This window comes from Lepidochelys kempii, chromosome 25 (genome assembly GCF_965140285.1).
Source record: "Lepidochelys kempii isolate rLepKem1 chromosome 25, rLepKem1.hap1, whole genome shotgun sequence".
Classification (NCBI taxonomy): domain Eukaryota; kingdom Metazoa; phylum Chordata; order Testudines; family Cheloniidae; genus Lepidochelys; species Lepidochelys kempii.
The window spans coordinates 4,006,512-4,027,267 of NC_136404.1; the positions used below are offsets into that span (position 1 = coordinate 4,006,512).

Genomic DNA, 20,756 nt, shown 5'->3' on the forward strand with positions numbered 1-20,756 from the left:
GCGACCGAGACCGACTAGAGCTGCCTCTCACCCTGGCCAAGTTCTCGGAAGCCCTCTGTCGCATGCCCACCAACAAATCTCCGGGCATGGATGGGCTGACCATGGAGTTCTACCGCGCGTTCTGGGACATCCTTGGCCCAGACCTAGCCACTGTCTGGGCTGAGTCTTTGCAGGGCGGGGTCCTCCCTCTTTCATGCAGGCGAGCAGTGCTCACCTTCTTGCCGAAGAAGGGGGACCTCCTCGATTTACAAAACTGGCATCCCGTCTCACTCCTTAGCACGGACTACAAAATCGTAGTGAAAGCAATCTCGCTGCGGCTAGGGTCTGTGATGGCGGATGTGATCCACCCAGACCAGACCTATACTGTCCCGGGTTGCAGCATTTTTGACAACCTATTTCTAGTCCGAGATCTTTTGGAACTCGGGCGTAGAGAGGGTCTGTCGTTCGCCCTCCTGTCTCTTGATCAGGAGAAGGTATTCGATAGAGTGGACCATGGGTACCTCCTGGGCACTCTGCAGGCGTTTGGATTCGGACCTCAGTTTGTGAGTTTTCTCCAGGTGCTGTACACTTCCGCGGAGTGTCTGGTTAGGCTTAACTGGACCCTGACCCAACCGGTCAGCTTCAGGCGAGGAGTACGGCAGGGGTGCCCCCTCTCGGACCAGCTGTACGCTCTGGCGATCGAGCCCTTCCTCTGTCTCCTCCGCAGGAGGTTGACGGGGTTGGTGCTGTGGGAGCCGGAGCTGGGGCTGGTCCTGTCGGCGTACGCCGATGACGTGCTCCTTGTGGTCCAGGACCCGGGGGACTTGGCACGGGTGGAGGCTTGCCAGGCCATCTATTTGGCAGTCTCCTCCGCCCGAGTCAACTGGGTCAAGAGCTCTGGCTTGGTGGTGGGGGACTGGCGGCAGGCGAGCTCCCTCCGACCCGCACTTCAGACCATCCTTTGGAGCACGGGTCCACTGCTCTACCTACGCGTTTACCTTTCTGTCATGCACCCTTCTCTGCCGGAGAACTGGCAAAATTTAGAAGGCGGGGTGATAGAGCCGCTCCGGAAATGGACGAGGCTACTCCGATGTCTCTCCCTCCGAGGGAGAGCACTGGTGCTTAACCAACTAGTCCTGTCCACGCTCTGATACTGGCTCAACACCCTGGTTCCGGTCCCGAGTTTCCTGACCGACCTCCGGACATCGAATCTAGAGTTCTTTTGGTCAGGAATGCACTGGGCCCCTGTTGGGGTTCTTCATCTACCCCTGAAGGAAAGAGGGCAGGGCCTGAAGTGTCTGCACACTCAGGTCCGTGTCTTCCGCCTCCAGGCCCTGCAGAGGCTCCTTTATAGTGCAGGTAGTTTGACGTGGAGCATATTGGCGCACGCCTTCCTGCGCCGCTTCCAAGGGCTCCGATACAACCAGCAGCTCTTTTATCTTTGTCCAAAAGGTTTTCCGCGAGACCTCTCTGGGCTGCCAGTCTTCTACCAGGACCTCCTCCGGACCTGGAAACTGTTTTCAACGACCAGGTCCGTGGCGGCCACCGTGGGAGCAGATCTCCTTGCGGACCCCCTGCTACACAACCCCCAGCTCCGTGTGCAGGCGGCGGAGTCCCGCTCCGTGTGCCAGAGTTTGGTCCTGGCGGAAGTCACGAGAGTCGGAGATCTCCTGGACTACGACCGGGGAGACTGGCTGGATCCCCTGACGCTCACTCGGCGCATGGGGCTCTCCAGACCTCGTACCCCCCGGCGCGTACTTCAGGAGGTGAAGGCCACCTTGACGCCCGCTGCTCAGGCTTATCTCAACCGAGCCCTGCGCGAGGGCGCACCCCGCCCACCCTCTACCCCAGGCCCGCCGGACCTTTCAATTGGGCCCCTACCCCGTAGATCCCAACAAACCCCTCACGCTTTCACTGCGAGCCAGCTGCATGAACTGCAGCCAGTCAGCTTCCAAATCGCGCCATGGAAATATCTATACACACTCACGCTTCACACCCTTCACGCCCACACCCTGGTGTCCCGCCCCGATACAAAGTGGCAGGACCTCCTGCCACCTTTGGAGGGTGAGCAACCCCGGTGGGCCAGCCTGTATTCCACCTTCGTCCCGAGGCCCGTCGGGGACATTAGTTGGCGGCTCCTTCATGGAGCTGTGAGCACGGGCGTGTTTTTGACACGGTTCACCCCCACCCCGGATACTTGCCCTTTTTGCAACGTGAGGGAAACCTGGCGTACATATATTTAGAGTGTGCCAGGCTGCAGCCCCTTTTCCGGCTCCTCACGAATATTTTATTATGCTTTTGGCTACACTTTTCCCCTCACCTTTTTATTTACACACTCCCCATCCATGGCCCCACAAAATCGCGAAATCTCCTGGTTAACCTCCTCCTAGCCCTAGCTAAAACAGCCATTTATAAAACCAGAGAGGGGAGGTTGGCTAATGAAGCGTCCTGTGATTGTAGGGCCATTTTCCCGATCCTCAGTACATTCACGTATCCGGGCGGAGTTCCTCTGGGCAGCGTCCACCGACTCCCTTGACGCCTTCGAGGAGCGGCGGGTGCTGTCCGAGGTTCTCTGCTCGATGACCCCGTCCGGTTCCCTCCGTCTGACCCTTTGATTGAGGGGAAGAGCGAGAGACCCCAGCCCCAGCCGTTGCTGCTGTGGATACCATAATTACTGTCACCTAGGAGGGGTCCTATCACACATGGTATGCGTCCCCTCCCACCCCCAAACCACCCACCCTGCAGCCTTGCCCATCTTGTCGGGCACTCTCAGGAGAGGAATAATCGGTGACACTGGGCGTGGCACTAGGTAACTCGAGGGGGTGGAAGACCATGAGTGTCAAGGAAGCTCGCCCGCTCTAGGCCACCAGGTAACTCAGGAGGGTGGAAGACCACGAGTGTCAAGGATGCCCCCCCCGCTCTGGGCCCAGGCTAATCTGAACACTTCTCCCTCCTGAAGGCTGATGTGTTATACCTTGTGTTTGCCTTTGTTTTGTTGCATAGTTTTGCTTTATTTTTTTTTTTTGGTGATTCTTTGTAAGTGTTATACAAATAAAATTCTTTTCTGCTTCAAAAAAACAAAACAAAACAAACAAACAAAAAAAACACTCGCCTGCTGCCGGTGTATCACACCGGGGAATTACAGACCAGTCAGTTTAACTTCTGTACCCAGAAAGATAATGAAGCAAATAATTAAGCAATCAATTTGCAAACACCTAGAAGATAGTAAGGTGATAAATAACAGTCAGCATGGATTTGTCAAGAACAAATTGTGTCAAACCAACCTGATAGCTTTCTTTGACAGGGTAACAAGCCTTGTGGATGGGGGAAAGCAGTAGATGTGGTATATCTTGACTTTAGTAAGGCTTTTGATACTGTCTTGCATGACCTTCTCATAAACAAGCTAGGGAAATACAACCTTGATGGAGCTACTATAAGGTGGGTTCATAACTGGTTGGAAAATCATTCCCAGAGAGTAGTTATCAGTGGTTCACAGTCATGCTGGAAGGGCATAACGAGTGGGGTCCTGCAGGGATCGGTTCTGGGTCCGGTTCTGTTCAATATCTTCATCAATGATTTATATAATGGCATAGAGAGTTCACTTATAAAGTTTGCGGATGATACCAAGCTGAGAGGGGTTGCAAGTGCTTTGGAGGACAGGATTAAAATTCAAAATGATCTGGACAAACTGGAGAAACTGTCTGAAGTAAACAGGATGACATTCAATAAGGACAAATGCAAAGTACTCCACTTAGGAAGGAACAATCAGTTGCACACATACAAAATGGGAAATGACTGCCTAGGAAGGAGTACTGTGGAAAGGGATGTGGGGGTCATAGTGGATCACAAGCTAAACATGAGTCATAAAATCATAGGATATCAGGGTTGGAAAGGACCTCAGGAAGTCATCTAGTCCAACACCCTGCTCAAAGCATGACCAATCCCCAACTAAATCATCCCAGCTAGGGCTTTGTCAAGCCTGACCTTAAAAACCTCTAACGATTCCACCACCTCCCTAGGTAACCCATTCCAGTGCTTCATCACCCTCCTAGTGAACAAGTTTTTCCTAATATCCAACCTAAACCTCCACCACTGCAACTTGAGAACATTACTCCTTGTTCTGTCATCTGGTACCAGTGAGTCAACAGTTTAATGCTGTTGCAAAAAAAGCAAACATCATTCTGTGATACATTAGCAGGAGTATTGTAAGCAAGACACAAGAAGTAATTCTTCCTCTCTACTCCATGCTGATTAGGCCTCAACTGGAGTATTGTGTCCGGTTCTGGGAGCCACATTTCAGAAAATATGTGGACAAATTGGAGAGAGTCCAGAAAAGAGCAGCAAAAATTATTAAAGGTCTAAAAAACATGGCCCATGAGGGAAGACTGAAAAAATTGGGTTTGTTTAGTCTGGAGAAGAGAAGACTGAGCGGGGACATAACAGTTTTCAAGTACATAAAAGGTTGTTACAAGGAGGAGGGAGAAAAATTATTCTCTTTAACCTCTGAAGATAGGACAAGAAGCAATGGGCTTGAACTGCAGCAAGGGCAGTTTAGGCTGGACATTAAGAAAAATTTCCTAACTGTCAGGATGTTTAAGCACTGAAATAAATTGCCTAGGGAGGTTGTGGAATCTCCATCTTTGGGGATTTTTAAGAGCAGGTTGGACAAACACCTGTCAGGGATGGTCTGGATAATACTTAGTCCTGCCTTGAGTGCAGGGGACTGGACTAGATGACCTCTCAAGGTTCCTTCCAGTTCTATGATTCTATGATCCATCCTGATGAGGCAATATTAAAGGTCATGATATCAGTCTTATTGCAGTTGATTTTCAGCCCAATTTGCTGGCTGAATGTGTTGAGTTGAGTTGTTTTTTCTTGTATATGGTGTTGGGTATATGACAGGAGAGCGAGATCATCTGCGAATTCCAGGACTTCAAGGGATGAGAAGGGTGTCCATTTAATGTCTCTTGGCATATCTTCTGTTGTATGCTGCATTACCCTGTCAATGGCAATGTTGAAGAGGATTGCAGACATGACACATCCGTGATGTACTCCTGTTTTGACTTCAAAACTGAGCTCACTGTGATCAACACTGCATGTAAAGTTGGAATAGAAGCTTTTGATGATGTTGATGATATGGAGAGGGATTCCATATGCCTGCAGAATGCGCCATAGGCTGGTCCTGTGAATGCTAGCAAAACCTTCTCAAAATCTATGAAGTTTATGGAGAGGTGCCATTGCCATTCTAAACATTGTTCTATTATGTTTCATAGAGTGAAGATCTGGTCTGTGCTTCCACACCCTTTCCAAAAACTGGCTTGGTCTTTTCTGAGAATGCTATCAACTGCCTCTGATATATGCTGGACTATAATCTTACACAATAATTTGCTCGGCACAGATAAAAGGTGTGATACCATGCCAGTTATTACAATCACTGAGAATTCCTTTCTTTGGTATATTCACTATAACCCCATTGGTCCACAGCTTTTTCCCTTTCCCAGACTGATGTAAATAGTGTGACGGGGCAAGGCCAGATGGCTATAGAAAAGTAGTGGGAGATAGCTATATTAACTCCAGGCTAAACAAATCCCTGGTACCAGGATAAGTGAAATGGCAGCTGCTCCAGGTCAATTAAGACACCTGGGGCCAATTAAGAACTTTCCAGAAGGCAGGGAGAAGGCTAGGTTGATTGGGACACCTGAAGCCAATCAGGGACTGGCTGAAACTAGTTAAAAGCCTCCCAGTTAGTCAGGTGGTGGACATGTCAGAAGCTGTGGGAGGAAGTTGTGCTGTTGGAGACACTGAGCGGTACACACCATATCAGGCACAAGGAAGGAGGCCCTGAGGTAAGGGTGAAGTGGAGCTTGAGGAAGTGGGGGCTGCTGTGGGGAAGTAGCCCAGGGAATTGTATGTGTCATGTTTCTAAAAGGTCAGCTACCATAGCTGATACTATTAGGGTCCCTGGGCTGGAGCCTGGAGTAGAGGGTGGGCCTTGGCTCCCCCTTTTGCCCCCCTCCCCCCCCTGACTAATCACTGAGACTGGGAGACAACAGAGACTGTGCAAGGGAGGGTGGCTTCTCCTCACCTTCCTTGCTGGCTTATGATGAAAATGGATCAGTAGACTGTGACCCTTGTCTCTAGAGAGAGAAGGGTTATGTGGAAGGTCACAGTGATGCTCTGAGGCTAGCAAAATCTGCCAGGAAATGTGGGACCCATGGAGACAAGGACAGAGCTTTGTCACAATAGAAACAGAACCTGGCGGGCTCAACAGAGGGGCCAGGATAGATGCTGCTAACTCAGGATTTAGCTTGAACAATTCCTTATTCAAGTTATCCCTGCCAGGAGGTTTCCCATTTTTAAAGGATCTGATGGCTTGAATGATTACTTCCTTAGTTGGTGTGTCTGTGTTGATATCAAGACCTTCTTCTGCCTCCTGGATGTTTGCTTCCTCTTTAGGTGGCTCCCTGTCCTCTGGTGTCCCTGCCTTGTCATGGTGGGACAGCCTGCATGCTCTAATGATCCCCAGAGTCTGTTTGGGTGGGGGCTTTTTGCTCCTGGCAGGTTCAACCATAATAGGCAGGGGCATTGCCCCAAAACTGTATACCGGTCCCAGCGCTCCAGAGCCTGCCAGAGTCACTCTTCCCTCAGCAGCAATGCAAACAGGATCTGCCATCAACAGCCAAGTCCCCTCAGTGCCCGGAGGAAGGGGAGGGCAGCCAGGTCTCCAGAGGCTCCCTCCCCCATCTGGGCTCCTCTGCATCCCCACATGTCACTTTGAGCATGGCTGGGAGAACTTCTGGGTATGTGTGTGCATCCAAAGGCGAGTGAAACTTCCCCACAAAGGCTGGGTGGCCAGAACCTCTCTGGCTGGACCCCAGGGCCTCACAGGGGAGCAGCTGCTGCAGCCTGGGGCCAGGAGCAAGGGGAAAGCCCAGCCCCAAGTTGCCATGGAAACTCCAGGCAGGACATCAGAGGCTCACAGCAGAGCTGCAGCACCAGGAGCAAGGGGAAAGCCTGCCCCCAGGATGTCCTGAGCCGGGTGCCAGCTCCAGGAGCCATGCAGCTGCTCTGAGCAGGGAGACCATTGCCCAGAAGCTGGAAGGGAAGCCCTTGGCCAATAAGATGTGTCTGGACACCTTGGGGGAGTATGTGGGGCAGCACTGGGTACTGGGAGAACAGACCCTGCTGCTATCCCATCTAGGGGCTCATGAAATTTCCTCCTTCATCCTCTGGGCCCCCTAGGCTTTTTGTTTCTAAAATGATGTTCTGTTTAGAAATTTAGCTAGATTTAACAAAACAAAACCAACACCCAACCCTGAAATAAAACGTTTCCCTTCACTGGACCTGAAATGAAATTGTTTTGGTTTTGGCCACTAACCCCAAGAAATCACTTATTTGCCCAGCTCTACTGCTAAAGAACTTCGTTAATATCTGACAATGATAATTGAACATTTTCTGTTTATTTCCCTCAATTTTACATTTTTGTTTTCCTCTGAGTGCCAGACTGTGGCTGGAATCAGAACCAAAAATGACAAAATGATAGTGGGAGACAGACTGTTCTTGCAGTACTAGTGGCACCTTAGAGACTAACCAATTTATTTGAGCATGAGCTTTCGTGAGCTACAGCTCACTTCATCGGATACATAGTGAGCTGTAGCTCATGAAAGCTCATGCTCAAATAAATTGGTTAGTCTCTAAGGTGCCACAAGTCCTCCTTTTCTTTTTGCGAATACAGACTAACACGGCTGTTACTCTGAAACCTGTTCTTGCAGTATTTCTGACCAGGCAGGAAGCACCACAAATTTTGTTGTTAAGAAATTTCTAGTATGATTCTGCAGAACAAAGAGGTTTGGATTAATCTCCAAACTGAATTTCTGAACTAGCTGAGGTTTATCCCTCACAAGGTGTTTCCAGCAGTGGTTTTCCAGCCACTGTGTTAGGTGAACAACTTCAGATAAGATCGACCCCCTTCTCTCCTAAATGTTCCATCCTCCCGGGATCTGCTTCCTCAAATGCTGCATTCTGGGGTCCACCAGGAAAAGGGCAGTGGATCAGATTTGAGATTGGCTGGTTTAGGGTAATGCTAGCGGACTACAGCTAAGAGTTATCATAGAAGATTAGGAAGAGACCTCAGGAGGTCATCTAGAATCATAGAATATCAGGGTTGGAAAGGACCTCAGGAGGTCATCTAGTCCAACCCCCTGCTCAAAGCAGACCAATCCCCAAATAAATCATCCCAGCCAGGGCTTTGTCAAGCCTGACCTTAAAAACCTCTTAGGAAAGAGATTCCACCACCTCCCTAGGTAACCCATTCCAGTGTTTCACCACTGTCCTAGTGAAAAGTTTTTCCTAATATCCAACCTTAACCTCCCCCACGGCAACTTGAGACCATTACTCCTCGTTCTGTCATCAGCGACCACTGAGAACAGTCTAGATCCATCCTCTTTGGAACCCCCTTTCATGGAGTTGAAAGCAGCTATCAAATCCCCCTCATTCTTCTCCTCTGCAGACTAAATAATCCCAGTTCCCTCAGCCTCTCCTCATAAATCATGTGCTCCAGCCCGCTAATTATTTGTGTTGCCCTCTGCTGGACTCTTTCCAATTTTTCCACATCCTTCTTGTAGTGTGGGGCCCAAAACTGGACACAGTACTCCAGATGAGGCCTCACCAATGCCAAATAGAGGGAAACGATCACGTCCCTCGATCTGCCAGCAATGCTTATACAGCCCAAAATGCTGTTAGCCTTCTTGGCAACAAGGGCACACTGTTGACTCATATCCAGCTTCTCGTCCACTGTAACCCCTGGGTCCTTTTCTGCAGAACTGCTGCCTAGTCACTCGGTCTCTAGTCCTAAGTGCAGGACTCTGCACTTCTCCTTGTTGAACCTCATCAGATTTCTTTTGGCCCAATCCTCCAATCTGTCTAGGTCACTCTGGACCCTATCGCTACCCTCCAGCATATCTACCTCTCCACCCAGCTTAGTGTCATCTGCAAACTTGCTGAGGCTGTAATCCATCCCATCATCCAGATCATTAATGAAGATGTTGAACATAACTGGCCCCAGAACCAATCCCTGGGGCACGCCGCTTGATACCAGCTGCCAACTAGACATCGAGCCGTTCATCACTACCCGTTGAGCCTGAGAATCTAGCCAGCTTTCTATCCCCTTATAGTCCATTCATCCAATCCATACTTCTTTAACTTGCTAGCAAGAATACTGTGGGAGACCATATCAAAAGCTTTGCTAAATCAAGGTATATCATGTCCACTGCTTTCCCTTCATCCACAGAGCCAGTTATCTCATCATAGAAGGCAATCAGGTTGGTCAGGCATGACTTGCCCTTGATGAATCCACGTTGACTGGTCCTGAGCACCTTACTCTCCTCCAAGTGCTTCAAAATGGATTCCTTGAGGACCTGCTCCATGATTTTTCCAGGGACTAAGGTGAGGCTGACTGGTCTGTAGTTATGGTGTGAAACTGAGCTAAGGAAAATTTGGGGTGAATGGAGAGACCTATTATACTGCTGAATAGTATCCAAAAAGGCAATGAGAAGAGTCCTACCTAACATGAAACTGGATTAGATAAAGTACACAAGAATGCACTGGAACCAGAGGTGGAAGTGGGCCAGCATGGTGCACCAGTAAGAAGTGCCAGCCAGTAACATACACAGCCTATGTTAAAGCGCTGCCGTGGCTCCTTAGAGGTTTTTAAGGCCTGGCTGGGATGATTTAGTTGGTGTTGGTCCTGTTTTGAGCAGGGGATTGGACTAGATGACCTCCTGAGGTCTCTTCCAACCCTAATAGTATATGATTCTATGATTCTGACAGTGGGTGAAACAGCTATTTGCTAGTCAGAAGTAAACTACTGGAGAGCAGTGCTCCTGAGTTCTATCACTGGGGCTGACAGCAGAATGTGGTGCAGTGGTTAGAGCCAGACTAACTAGACATACATGTGGCATACCCAATGGGAAAGGCAGTGCAGCCAAGTAGCTAAAACTTAGCCTGGTCTTGCTGGAGACCTGGGTTCTCTTCCCAGGCACGTTTCAGTAACAATGTCCAGTTAACTGTGTGGACCTATTTGTAAAGTAGGGAAGGATAGGTTGGGTATGTGAAGCCTGCACTGGGCCTAAAAGGGCTCAAGGACAATCCTGGGCCAATCCCCCTCTTCCCAGGCCTGCAGAGTACACTCTGGCTGGAGAAGCAAATTAAAGACCCCAGAAGCCCAGGTTACGGGGGAGGTAAATGGGCTGGAGGAAAGATAAGCCCTCTCCTAGAACAAAGCCAGACAGAAAGCTGAGCCTGAGATGAGCCCCCAGTACTGAGGACATCCCCTGGCAGTGCCTTCTGCAACACCCTTTGGAGAACCTGGCTCAGTTTTGAACTCTGAAGTTCCTGATTGTTTGGACTGCAGGGGACTGCACCCCAAACTGAAGGCGAGTACAAGTAGGAAGTGACCCAGGAGAGCAGACTAGGAGTTTTGTTGTAGAGGACTCTGCTGGTACAGTCCCAAATAGGGCCTGGCCTGAGACCAGGTGAAGAGAGGCTCTGGGTCCCCCTACCACAGCTGGTTGAGACCAAGGCCCCAAAACCGACCGAGGCTGTGATTCTTCTGGCCTAGGGGCAGGAACCAGACGTTTCTGCCCCCTTTTGTCTGGGAGACAAAAAACTGGGTGCACTAAGCACTAGGCCACCTAGCTCTTCAAGGACTCTACTCCAGGGTATGAGGTTCTGGTCAATAATAAGAGCGTGGAAACAGAAAGAGCAGTCAGTAGAGGTGAGGCCTGAACACACAGCCTCCTGATTCCCAGCTCCACACTTTCCCTTAGTCTACAGAGTATTTGAAGGAGCAGTCTCTCTCTCACCTGTAGAAAATTGCCTGCCTTTGCAGCCCGTGGAACAGAACTGGATTCTGTTAAAATGTGGAACCCCTTGCAAAAGCTGGTTCACTTGAGAGTGGGCTGCAGTCATACCCCTTAAAAATGCAATGAAATAGTCTTGAGAGCTTATACAATGCCCCCATTGGGTAGGTAAAATGCACTTGCTCTCCCCTGTCTATGCATACTGCATTGGGCTCTGCTATTTCTGGTAATCTGCTCCCACATAACCGCAATACTCCCAAACTCAGTGATTTTGGAACTGAGAGACCCATTTTTGTAAGCAAGCCAAGGGGAGGCTGCTGGAGTACAAGTTCTCAGTTTGGAGCATGAGTTCTCAGCGCTGCTGGGTTTTGGTTTATTGCTGTTGGTCCAGGAAGCAGCACAGAGTCCTAGTTTCCAAGGCCAGACGGGACCAGTGTGATCATCTAGTCTGCGCCCCTGGATAAGCAGGCTTGGCAGGATTAGATTTTAATTGACAGATGTCAGAAAACATCTATTTCTGCTGACACACTGAAATCGATGAAAAATATATTGCTCAGTAACAGTCAACAGGAGTGCAACCTCCCCCCACGCCTTGGGTTTGCAAGGATCGCGTGTCCCCAGCCGCAGCCCCATTGTCACAGACCCGTTCCCGTGCTCTGACAGCGGCGATGCAGAGGGCTCCCTTTGCTGCTGCAGGGCCAGTGACACCTGATTCCCGCAGGCACACGGTGCAGGGATGGGTGCAGTCCTGGCCATGGAGAGCAGAGACTCTGGGCCAGAACTGGAAGGAGCAGAGACTCTGGCCCACTGCTGAATGGCTCTGTCCCAGTCAGCAGCCATTCAGCACCAAGTGGCCTCCCCCACAGCAGGGACTCCTCCTCGTGCCCACAACTGCAGGGTCTCTGTTATGTCCTGCCAGGACTACAGCCCTCCCTACACCCTTGTGACTGCAGGGATCCAGTGTCGCTGGCCCAGTGGCCATGCATGTAGCCCTTTGCAGCTCTGCTGTCATGGCCTTGCTCACTCACCAGTCAGAGGCGTAGAAGCCCTCCCCAGGCAGGAGCTGTTCAGCAGTGGGATGGCCTCCCCTGTGGACATGCCCCTGGCTGGGGGCTCTGCTCCACAGTCTCTTCTGCACCTTGTGCCCAGGTGTCTTGGGCCCCTGCCCTACCAGGGAGCCCCCTGCAGTCCTGCTCTTAGTGCTGGGAACCCCCTGCAGCCCCGCTGTCGGCACTACCCAAAGCCCAACCCCACCTCCTTAATTTCCAGCCACTGTACAAATAAAAATAGTTAAAAACTAATTTTTTTAAAAAAAATAACAATCCATATTAATTGTCAAACTCAGAAACAACTGGAACTCTGCCAAGCTCACGTGTAACACAGGCCCCAGAACTTCCCCAAGCTCATTCTGAGGGTAGATCTTTTAAAAAAAAACAGAGCAATAATGTCTTTCCAATTGTCTGTACAGCAAGGAAATCTCAGAAGTTTCACACCCCCTCAGATGGTGCTGGGTTCTGCCAGCCCCATTGGAGAGGAGCCTGTTCTGGAGCTACAACAGCGCAGGGCTCCCTAGCACAAGAAACTCCCCGAAGGGCCAGTGAAGACTCAGAAATAAATCCATTTGCAAACACTGAAATGCGTCAAAAGACTCCAACATACCTGCTGTTACGTGAGGGGCCAGCAATTCCTCTCTCACCCAAAATTCTGGTTGCAATGAGCAGGCTTTGGGATGGCCTGGGTCCCCTGCAGACCAGGGGTGGGAGCTGAGCCACAAACCAAGGATAACACTACAAATACCATGAGAGGCATGAACACACTCAAAGGCCTGGAAGGATCTGAAGGGACAAGTGCTTTACAGATGATGCAAGAGGACAGGCCTGTTACATAACCCATTTCATAAACCGGGGTTTAATTTCACTGAGCTGGCCTATTTCCCATCATCTCAGAAAGACTCCAGCTACAACACACGACTGACTAAGGACATCTCTGAGTGAGGCCAGCACAGAGTCTTGTGCATTCTATGAGTTCTAGGGTAAAAGATAAACAAAATCTCTCTGGACAGCCCCTTGTAAGATCCTGCTGCTTTTGGGGCAGTTGGTGTTAACCTCAGGAACTGGATCTTCACAGGTGAGTTTACAGGGACCTGATTCTTTAAAAAAGAACCAAGCAAGTTTCTCCACTGGCTGAGGTAGAGGGTTGTTAGGGGCCCTGTGCACTCTGCTCCTTGTGGGAGATGGTCAGCAGGGTTTGTACAATCCAAACTCAGAACTTGACATTCCATTTTAAAATGCCTTGGCAGAGCAAGCCAGGTATTGCTGATGCAGTGCAAGGTGGGAGGGTCACTGCTGGAGAAGTCAGGGTGCTTTTGAGGATAAGGCACTGGATACAAAGTTCGGAGAATTGGATTCAATTTGCAGCTCTGTTAGAGGCTTCCTACACTGCCTTGGGCAAATCACCAGCCATAATGAAAATTCCCTGTGCCCTAGTCTCTGATCTGTAAAATGGGATTAACAGAGCTTCCTTTAACTGTCTCTTCAGGGCGGAGATGGTCTCTTCTGCTGTGTTGGTACCGTGCTCAGCACAATGGAATCATGATCCTCGCTGGGGACTCTCTGCACTGTCATGATACCAAGAAAGAAAGATGGATTCTGAGGAGAGCTCGGCATGGTTGGAAGAAGAGAGATTTTAGCCAAACCTTGTACAATCTGTTTTGTGCACTGCTGCCCAAATCCACATAGAAACTGGATATGAGTCAACAGTGTGCCCTTGTTGCCAAGAAGGCCAATGGCATTTTGGAGTGTATAAGTAGGGGCATTGCCAGCAGATCGAGGGACGTGATCGTTCCCCTCTATTCGACATTGGTGAGGCCTCATCTGGAGTACTGTGTCCAGTTTTGGGCCCCACACTACAAGAAGGATGTGGAGAAATTGGAGAGAGTCCAGCGAAGGGCAACAAAAATGATTAGGGGTCTGGAACACATGACTTATGAGGAGAGGCTGAGGGAACTGGGATTGTTTAGTTTGCAGAAGAGAAGAATAAGGGGGGATTTGATAGCTGCTTTCAACTATCTGAAAGGTGGATCCAAAGAGGATGGATCTAGACTATTCTCAGTGATAGCAGGTGACAGGACAAGGCGTAATGGTCTCAAGTTGTAGTGGGGGAGATTTAGGTTGGATATTAGGAAAAACTTTTTCACTAGGAGGGTGGTGAAACACTGGAATGCGTTACCTAGGGAGGTGGTGGAATCCCCTTCCTTAGAAGTTTTTAAGGTCAGGCTTGACAAAGCCCTGGCTGGGATGATTTAGTTGGGATTGGTCCTGCTCTGGGCCGGGGGTTGGACTAGATGGCCTCCAGAGGTCCCTTCCAACTCTGTTATTCTATGATTCTATGGCACTGTGCGGGCAGGAAGGGACAAGCTGCTTCCAGCCACACAGGAGCGGTGGGGGAGAGATGAGCTCTGCAAAGACACGGGCCAGGTCTTCCCTTCCCTCTCCCCTACTCTCCTGAGGCTGGAAGCAGCTCCCATCCCTTCCCTCCCGCACAGTGCCAAAAGGCTGCTGCCGGCCACATTCTGATGTGAACCCTGGCACAAATCTGGGGAGAGGGGGCATGTGACCCTGTGTGCCCCCCGACTTGTTGCCTCTGGAAGATGTGGTGCCAGGTTCCAGGAGAGGCAGGTCTGTCCTGGGGGCCCAGTCAGGTATGAAGGGTGCAGAGCGCAGGCAGGGAGGTCGGGTCAGTGTGAGAGAGGTAGGTGTGTGTGTGTGTGTGTGACCCCTCTCCCTCTGTGTGTGTGTGTGGGGGGGTGTCACCCCTCCCTGTGTGAGCGCTAAAGTCTTAAACATACAAAGGTAAATGAAAAGAATCCAACTAGCAGTATTTCTTTTAACAGGGGCTCAGTCACCTTGATGTTAGTTTGAACATTTGCATGACTGATTGCCGTTGAACGCGCTTGAATACAAGTAATTTTACCAGGTGTCCTGTATTCAGCATAGGGAAATATGTCACCCTACCCATCCCTAGCCCTCAAACCTTGGCCCAACTTTCAAGCCAAACTTTGTGAGAATTTTGGTGACATTCAGATAACTATTTTCATTATCTTTCCTGTTTACTCTGCCTCTGCACTTCCTGTTCCCAGCTTGTACGCTGGGTGTGCAGTCACTCGCACAGGCAGTGTGGGATAGCTGTCCAGATTTTCCCAGCATGCTCTGATACACACACAGTTAGCAGGGTGGTAGGTTCAGGTGCACAAATACAATGGCACATGGCTATGTTGTGGTCCAGGCTCCTTTTCTCTCTTGCTCTTTAATTTTGTGCAGCGCCACAGTAATGGGCAGGCAGAGAAAACCAGTTGCTGTGTGCACACAACACAACTCCATTTGTTGTCCTGGGACAGAAGAGAGTGCCTCAACCTGGCTACTCCACAGCTGTCCTAGTGGCAATGGGGCAGCCAGCAAAGCAAATCCCCAGTGGCCCATGCTACGTCCCCTTAAAAAGAGAGGCTGCTCCTGGTGAGCAAAATCCTAGAAGAACTAACACAACAGGAGGCCTCACTGCCCTCTGACAAAGGGTTCACTGCCTGTAACTAAACTGTTGCCAGGCCTGACAAACTCACTACATGTAACACATTGCGTGTATCATAATATTTATCCAAATAGTATCTTGCAAGGTATCATATAAAAACTGGGAACATACTGGTCATGAATATCATTGCATGATGTATGTACAGGTTGTGTATTAAGAATTATTTATGCCTGAGGAAAATAAATTACTAAAATGTGTTTAGACAAAGCACAATCCAAGTGGAGCTGATGAACAAGACTGTCCTAGACAAAGGAATATTCTTTTGTCTGTTTGCCTCTGTCTCTGTTATAAATTAAGCAAGGTGATCCCAAGGAGAATGAAAGTATATTTACACCTACACATTTAAACCAACTGAAAAAGCAGATTGTCCAGAGGATGAGGAAGACAGCATGGTGTCAGCTTCCTGGAGCACATGCAGCAGGGGAAAAAATCCTTATCTGGAGATACACTTCAGAAGAATCCATTTGAAAGATTTACTGGACTATAAAAAGAAGGAGAGAGAACCCCTTAGTTATCTATCACCCAAGGGACAAAAGAAGCCAGTGCTCTTGGAATCTGTGAAAGACAGATCCTTCAGCCATGTGGGTTGAAGATGCTGAGAACTGACTATAGGTTCAAAACTGCCTGCAACCGGGATTGTAATCTTAAATTTTAGACTCTACAAAGCGTGTTTGTACTTCTGTTTTATCTGGAACCATTTTTGTCTCTATTACTCTATCTTAGTGTCACTTAAATCCATGCTCTTTATTAATAAATCTATTCTTAGTTTGACTATAAACCATTTCAGTGCTGTATATCAAAGTGAAGTGTGTGTCCTCAGCTAAGCTAATAGGCTGGGGTGCGCACTGTCTCTCTGGAGGCAGTGCCCCTTGGTAAATTTCTGTGAGTGTCCAGTGAGAGGGACTGGACACTGCAGAGAGACATCCTGGGGCACTGAATGTTACTTGCAAGGGAAGGTTTAGACTGGCAGAGTCTCAAGGAGTTGGCTGGTGATGCAGACAGATGGGTGTGGCAGGGAGCGGACACACACTGTAAACTCCGGCAAAGAGGTAATACAGTAGCTTACGGTTCTGGGTGCCCTTAGGAGAGCACCACAATTCCAGCGGGGCTTTTCCCCCTTTTAAGGCCCGTGAGAGACTAAATTTGAATGTGAGGGGTCAGTTTCTTCCCCCATGCGCTCACTGGGGTGACTCAGTGAATGCCCTTCTCCTTTTGTTCGTGTGTGTGTGTGTAACTCTCCAGCGAGGCACTTGCTGGAGGAGGCGTTGTGCTGCACAATCACCAATACCAACCACGGCAGCAGTTCCTTGCGCGCCAAGCCCTGAGCAAGGCTGTGGCACAAGGACAAACCCAGAGGTCCCAGGCACAGAGGGGATCAGCTACCAAGCAACATGAGCAAAAAGGGGGCAGCAATTCAATCAATCAATAAAAACCTTTGGAGCCTCAGCCAATAACTCCCTTTCCATAGCCTTGTCCAACTGGAAGCAAAGGACAGACACACAACTGGCCCAGCTGGTCATTCTGGTCAGGCAGGGACACAAGGTGAGAGGGGACTGCTGAGTGCTTTGCCCTACGTGTTACATATTGAACTAAGTGCTTGTATTGCATCTTTTGGCATATCGTAGACCAGAGGGAAGCCCAGGGACTTCCCCTCACCGACACCCTGGAATAAGTGAGAAGGGCTTGTTGCTCTCATTGTAACAAAACCATGAACGATTATGATATGGAGCTGATTGACAACACTTTGCATTTACATCTCAAAGCACTTTCCAAGGGCTGGTGAGTATCATTATTTCCATTGTACAGGGGGAAAAGGAGGCACCAAGAGAGGAAGTGTCTTGAGAAAGGTCACCCAGGGAGCCGACAGTAATGCCAGAATCAGAACCCAGGAATCCTGGCTTTCCAGTACTTTGGGCAGCATGGGCACTCCGGAGTTTGTCAAATTCTCCCACCAATGCTTGAGCACTGGGGTGGGAGTACTAGGGCAAAGCGGACCACCTCTCATTGCTCTGAGCAGGTTTATACAATGGTTAAAAGCCTGGTGGCTCACGTACCCTCATCTTCCCATTATTACTCGCACCAGCAGGGGTGCACCCGAACTAGAGCAACAGGGGGAGAACCCTGAGTGTAGACAGGGCACTACTCGAATTAGCAGACCATACAGCCTCTTCCCAAGAAGTGCCAAAGCCAGCCCAATTTGAAACGCCCATTGCAAAACCTCATTCAAGATAATCAGAGTGGGTGGGATTCAATGAAAGAAACGGCTCGGCATCCTGAAGCAGCAATCCTTTAATCTAATGTGTGTGAAGCTAGCAGGGAAACCTGTGCTCTCACTCCGGCTGGAAGGAACCCCCCTTTGCACCACCCTGCCTCATTTGCCACCAAAGAGCTCAGCCCTGGGAACAGGTCCCAGAGTCAAGTGAGTCCACTGAGCCCACCTCACCTCAGTGACACACAGCCCTTCCCAGACTCCTCTCCTCTCCACTCCCACTGCCTCAGCTTTCTTTGGAGCTAGGAAGTAGCCAGAGACCTTGGGAATAATCAGCACATTTGAGACCACTTCTCCCATCTCCAGAAAACGCTGCTATTGTGTCCCACACAGAACCAGCATATTCTGTGGGGGCGGCCATGAAACCCCTCCCAGGCAGCAGCAATGAGGCACCCTAAAGGAGTGCGAGAGGGGGAGTATGGGACCCCAGGAGACTAGTGGGGTCAGCATACAATAGGTAGATACTAACTTACAAGGCGAAAGAGAGGTACCCCCTGCATGGAGCAGGGGGTTACAGAGAGAATGTGTGTTGGCTGCTTCCCTGGGGACGGAAGTTAACTCCTCTGGGAACACTGGAGATCTCCGGGCAGAAGGGACGGGAGTTCTCCAGCGCCAGGGGCAGAAGGCAGAGGGGAGGGAGTTCTCCAGTGCTGGGGGCAAAAGGCAGAGGGGAGGGGAGTTCTCCAGCACCATGGGCAGAGGGCAGAAGGGGGGGAAGTTCTCCAGCACCAGGGACAGAAGGCAGAAGGGAGGGGAGTTCTCCAGCGCAGGGGGCAGAGGGGAGGGGAGTTCTCCAGAGCTGGGGAAAGAGGGCAGAAGGGAGGGGAGTTCTCCAGCACCGGGGGCAGATGACAGAAGGGAGGGGAGTGCTGCAGCACCGGGGGCAGAGTGGAGGGAAGTTCTCCAGCACCAGGCCCGGGCAGATGGCAGAAGGGAGGGGAGGTCTCCAGGCCGCGGGGAGAGGGCAGAAGGAAAGAAGGGGCAAAGGCAGAAGGGAAGCGGTGTTCTGTCCCCACAAGGAGAGGCCAGGCAGACAGGGCTACTGCCCTAGCGAGATAGTTACCCTTGGAGCTCTGGTCAGTTGCCTGGGAACTGGTGTGGACAGCAAATGATTCCTGCACTTTGGCACTAACTTGCCCTTCTTGGGAGTCTCAGGAAAGAGGCTGAGGGGCTCTGCTGGGCTGTGTCTGGGCCACTGCGTACCCACACTTGCCCTGTGGTGGCTCTGTGGGGCCACGTTTGAGGCTCACTGGAAAGAGCAGTGTCTCTGCTGTGTGATGTTTGGAGCAGCTCCTTTCCGCAGTACAATGATGGGGGAGCTCGGCTGGCTCTGAGCTGGGCATGAACCTACCCAGCAGGGGTGTCCTGTCTGCGAAGGTCTAGGAAATGCCTCCTTTCCCTTGTTTACTCTTTCCTCTCCATACCAAACAATATCGCCTCTTCTGTTTGCCTCTAAGAGAGTACTGTACAACAATCCCCACCTAGACCTTCCCCAACACGTACAGCGTGGGTAGCAATGGTTACCCCACAAGCAGGGAAGCTGCGGCACAGAGAGGGTAAGGGACCTGCCCAAGGTCACTCAGTGAGGCAGTGGCAAAGCTGGGAAGAGAACCCACAGGGAACCAGATGGATCAGGGAGCTAGGTTCCAATCCAGACCACTTTGTAATGACTGAACATTGGTTCGCTCTGATCCAGGGTCTAAGTCCAGTTCCCAGAAGGCAGGCATCTACAAAGAAAATAATCTCCCACCTCAGACTGACGCCCCCTAATGGAATCTGCTTCACCCTAGTCTCTAGCCCCACAAAATACAGCCCAGTAACATAAGCCCTCCACAGAGCCAGGGCAGAGTGCTTTCCCAGGCACTCTCTTCAGGTTAGCTCCCCTTTACAAAGAACACTGAGAGAGAAGTTCCTTCACACACACACCTGGGAAAACCCTTGCCTTCTATTACTGCATCCCCACAGTGTCCGCCAGACCCCTGCAGCTTTCCCCTGGCACGTGGGGAAATCACAGCTTTCACTGGCAAAACAACTCACCTGAAGCAGGTGTCAAAGGGCAGCAGGACTCTGGTCTGAAAACGCGCCTGTGTTCTTGGGGGTTATTGCGAGTCCATTTGTTCTTTTCTTCTTTGTTCCTCCCGCACAAAGGAAGAAGGCAAAATGTTCTTCTTTGGAAGGTCCAGCGTTAGCCCAGAACTCTCAGCAGCCTCCTCTGAAAGGAAAAGGATGACTGTATCATTCCTAAGATACATGGAAGGGGGTGGGGGTAGCAGGGAGGAGGAGACTGCAGGATCTGAACTGATTGTGGGGGAGCTGGGGACTCAAGGCACCTGTCACCAAGATGCTGCGTGGATTCCACACTGCAATTAACACTGCCAATGCTGGGCTGGGTTCCTCTGTCTCCGCACACAAGCTACAGAAAAGAGTTAGTGACAGTGAAGGCAGCGGAGCAAGAACAGTGCAAGGCGTTCCCAGGAGGCACCAGCTTCTATCCCACCCCATTTCTTTATTCTGCTGCTTTCTGGTAGGCTGCCTTGCATTCAGAAAGCCACTTGGATCCCACAGCTGGAGAGTTACCAGATAAGGATCCCAGATTTTCTTCTCTCATCAGCCTGATCTATGCAAACAGGACCTCCAAAGGCCAGATGCACCTGCACAGCTTAGCCCAAGGCCTGTAAATGTGAATTTTCTGCCCTTGTCCTAACATGTGGGATCTACAGTAGTGTGTGTATCAGCTATGTCACTAGCCAGATGCCATTCATTTCATGCAAAGGAAAATATATCATCAATACATTTTAGCTGTGAGTCAAACTCTGCCTTCAGGGAAACAGGCACAGCTCCCGCTGGCTTTCATCACTGCTTTATTAAACACAGATTCCTAGAGCTCCCTTTCCCATGGCAGCTGGGCACTCTAAACACGGAGATAAAAGTACTACCTCAAGCATACAGTTTAGGGGACAAGAGAAAGCACTTCCCAGCCAATCACAGCTCCTGCAACGAGGCACAGGGAGAGCCGTATCTCCCAGACACAAGTTTTAGGGCTGGAAGGTCAGCAGCAGCAGCTC

General features: G+C 50.3%; 1 protein-coding gene across 1 annotated transcript in view; it reads right to left on the reverse strand.

Annotated features, from left to right (window-relative positions):
- Positions 1 to 19,899, reverse strand: part of LOC140903081 (excitatory amino acid transporter 1) — a 124,208-nt gene extending 104,309 nt beyond the window's left edge. The window contains exon 1 of the mRNA XM_073323802.2: positions 19,729 to 19,899. The gene's annotated coding sequence lies outside the window, so the exon portion shown is untranslated. The remainder of the gene's footprint in view (positions 1 to 19,728) is intronic.
- Positions 19,900 to 20,756: the final 857 nt, after the last annotated feature.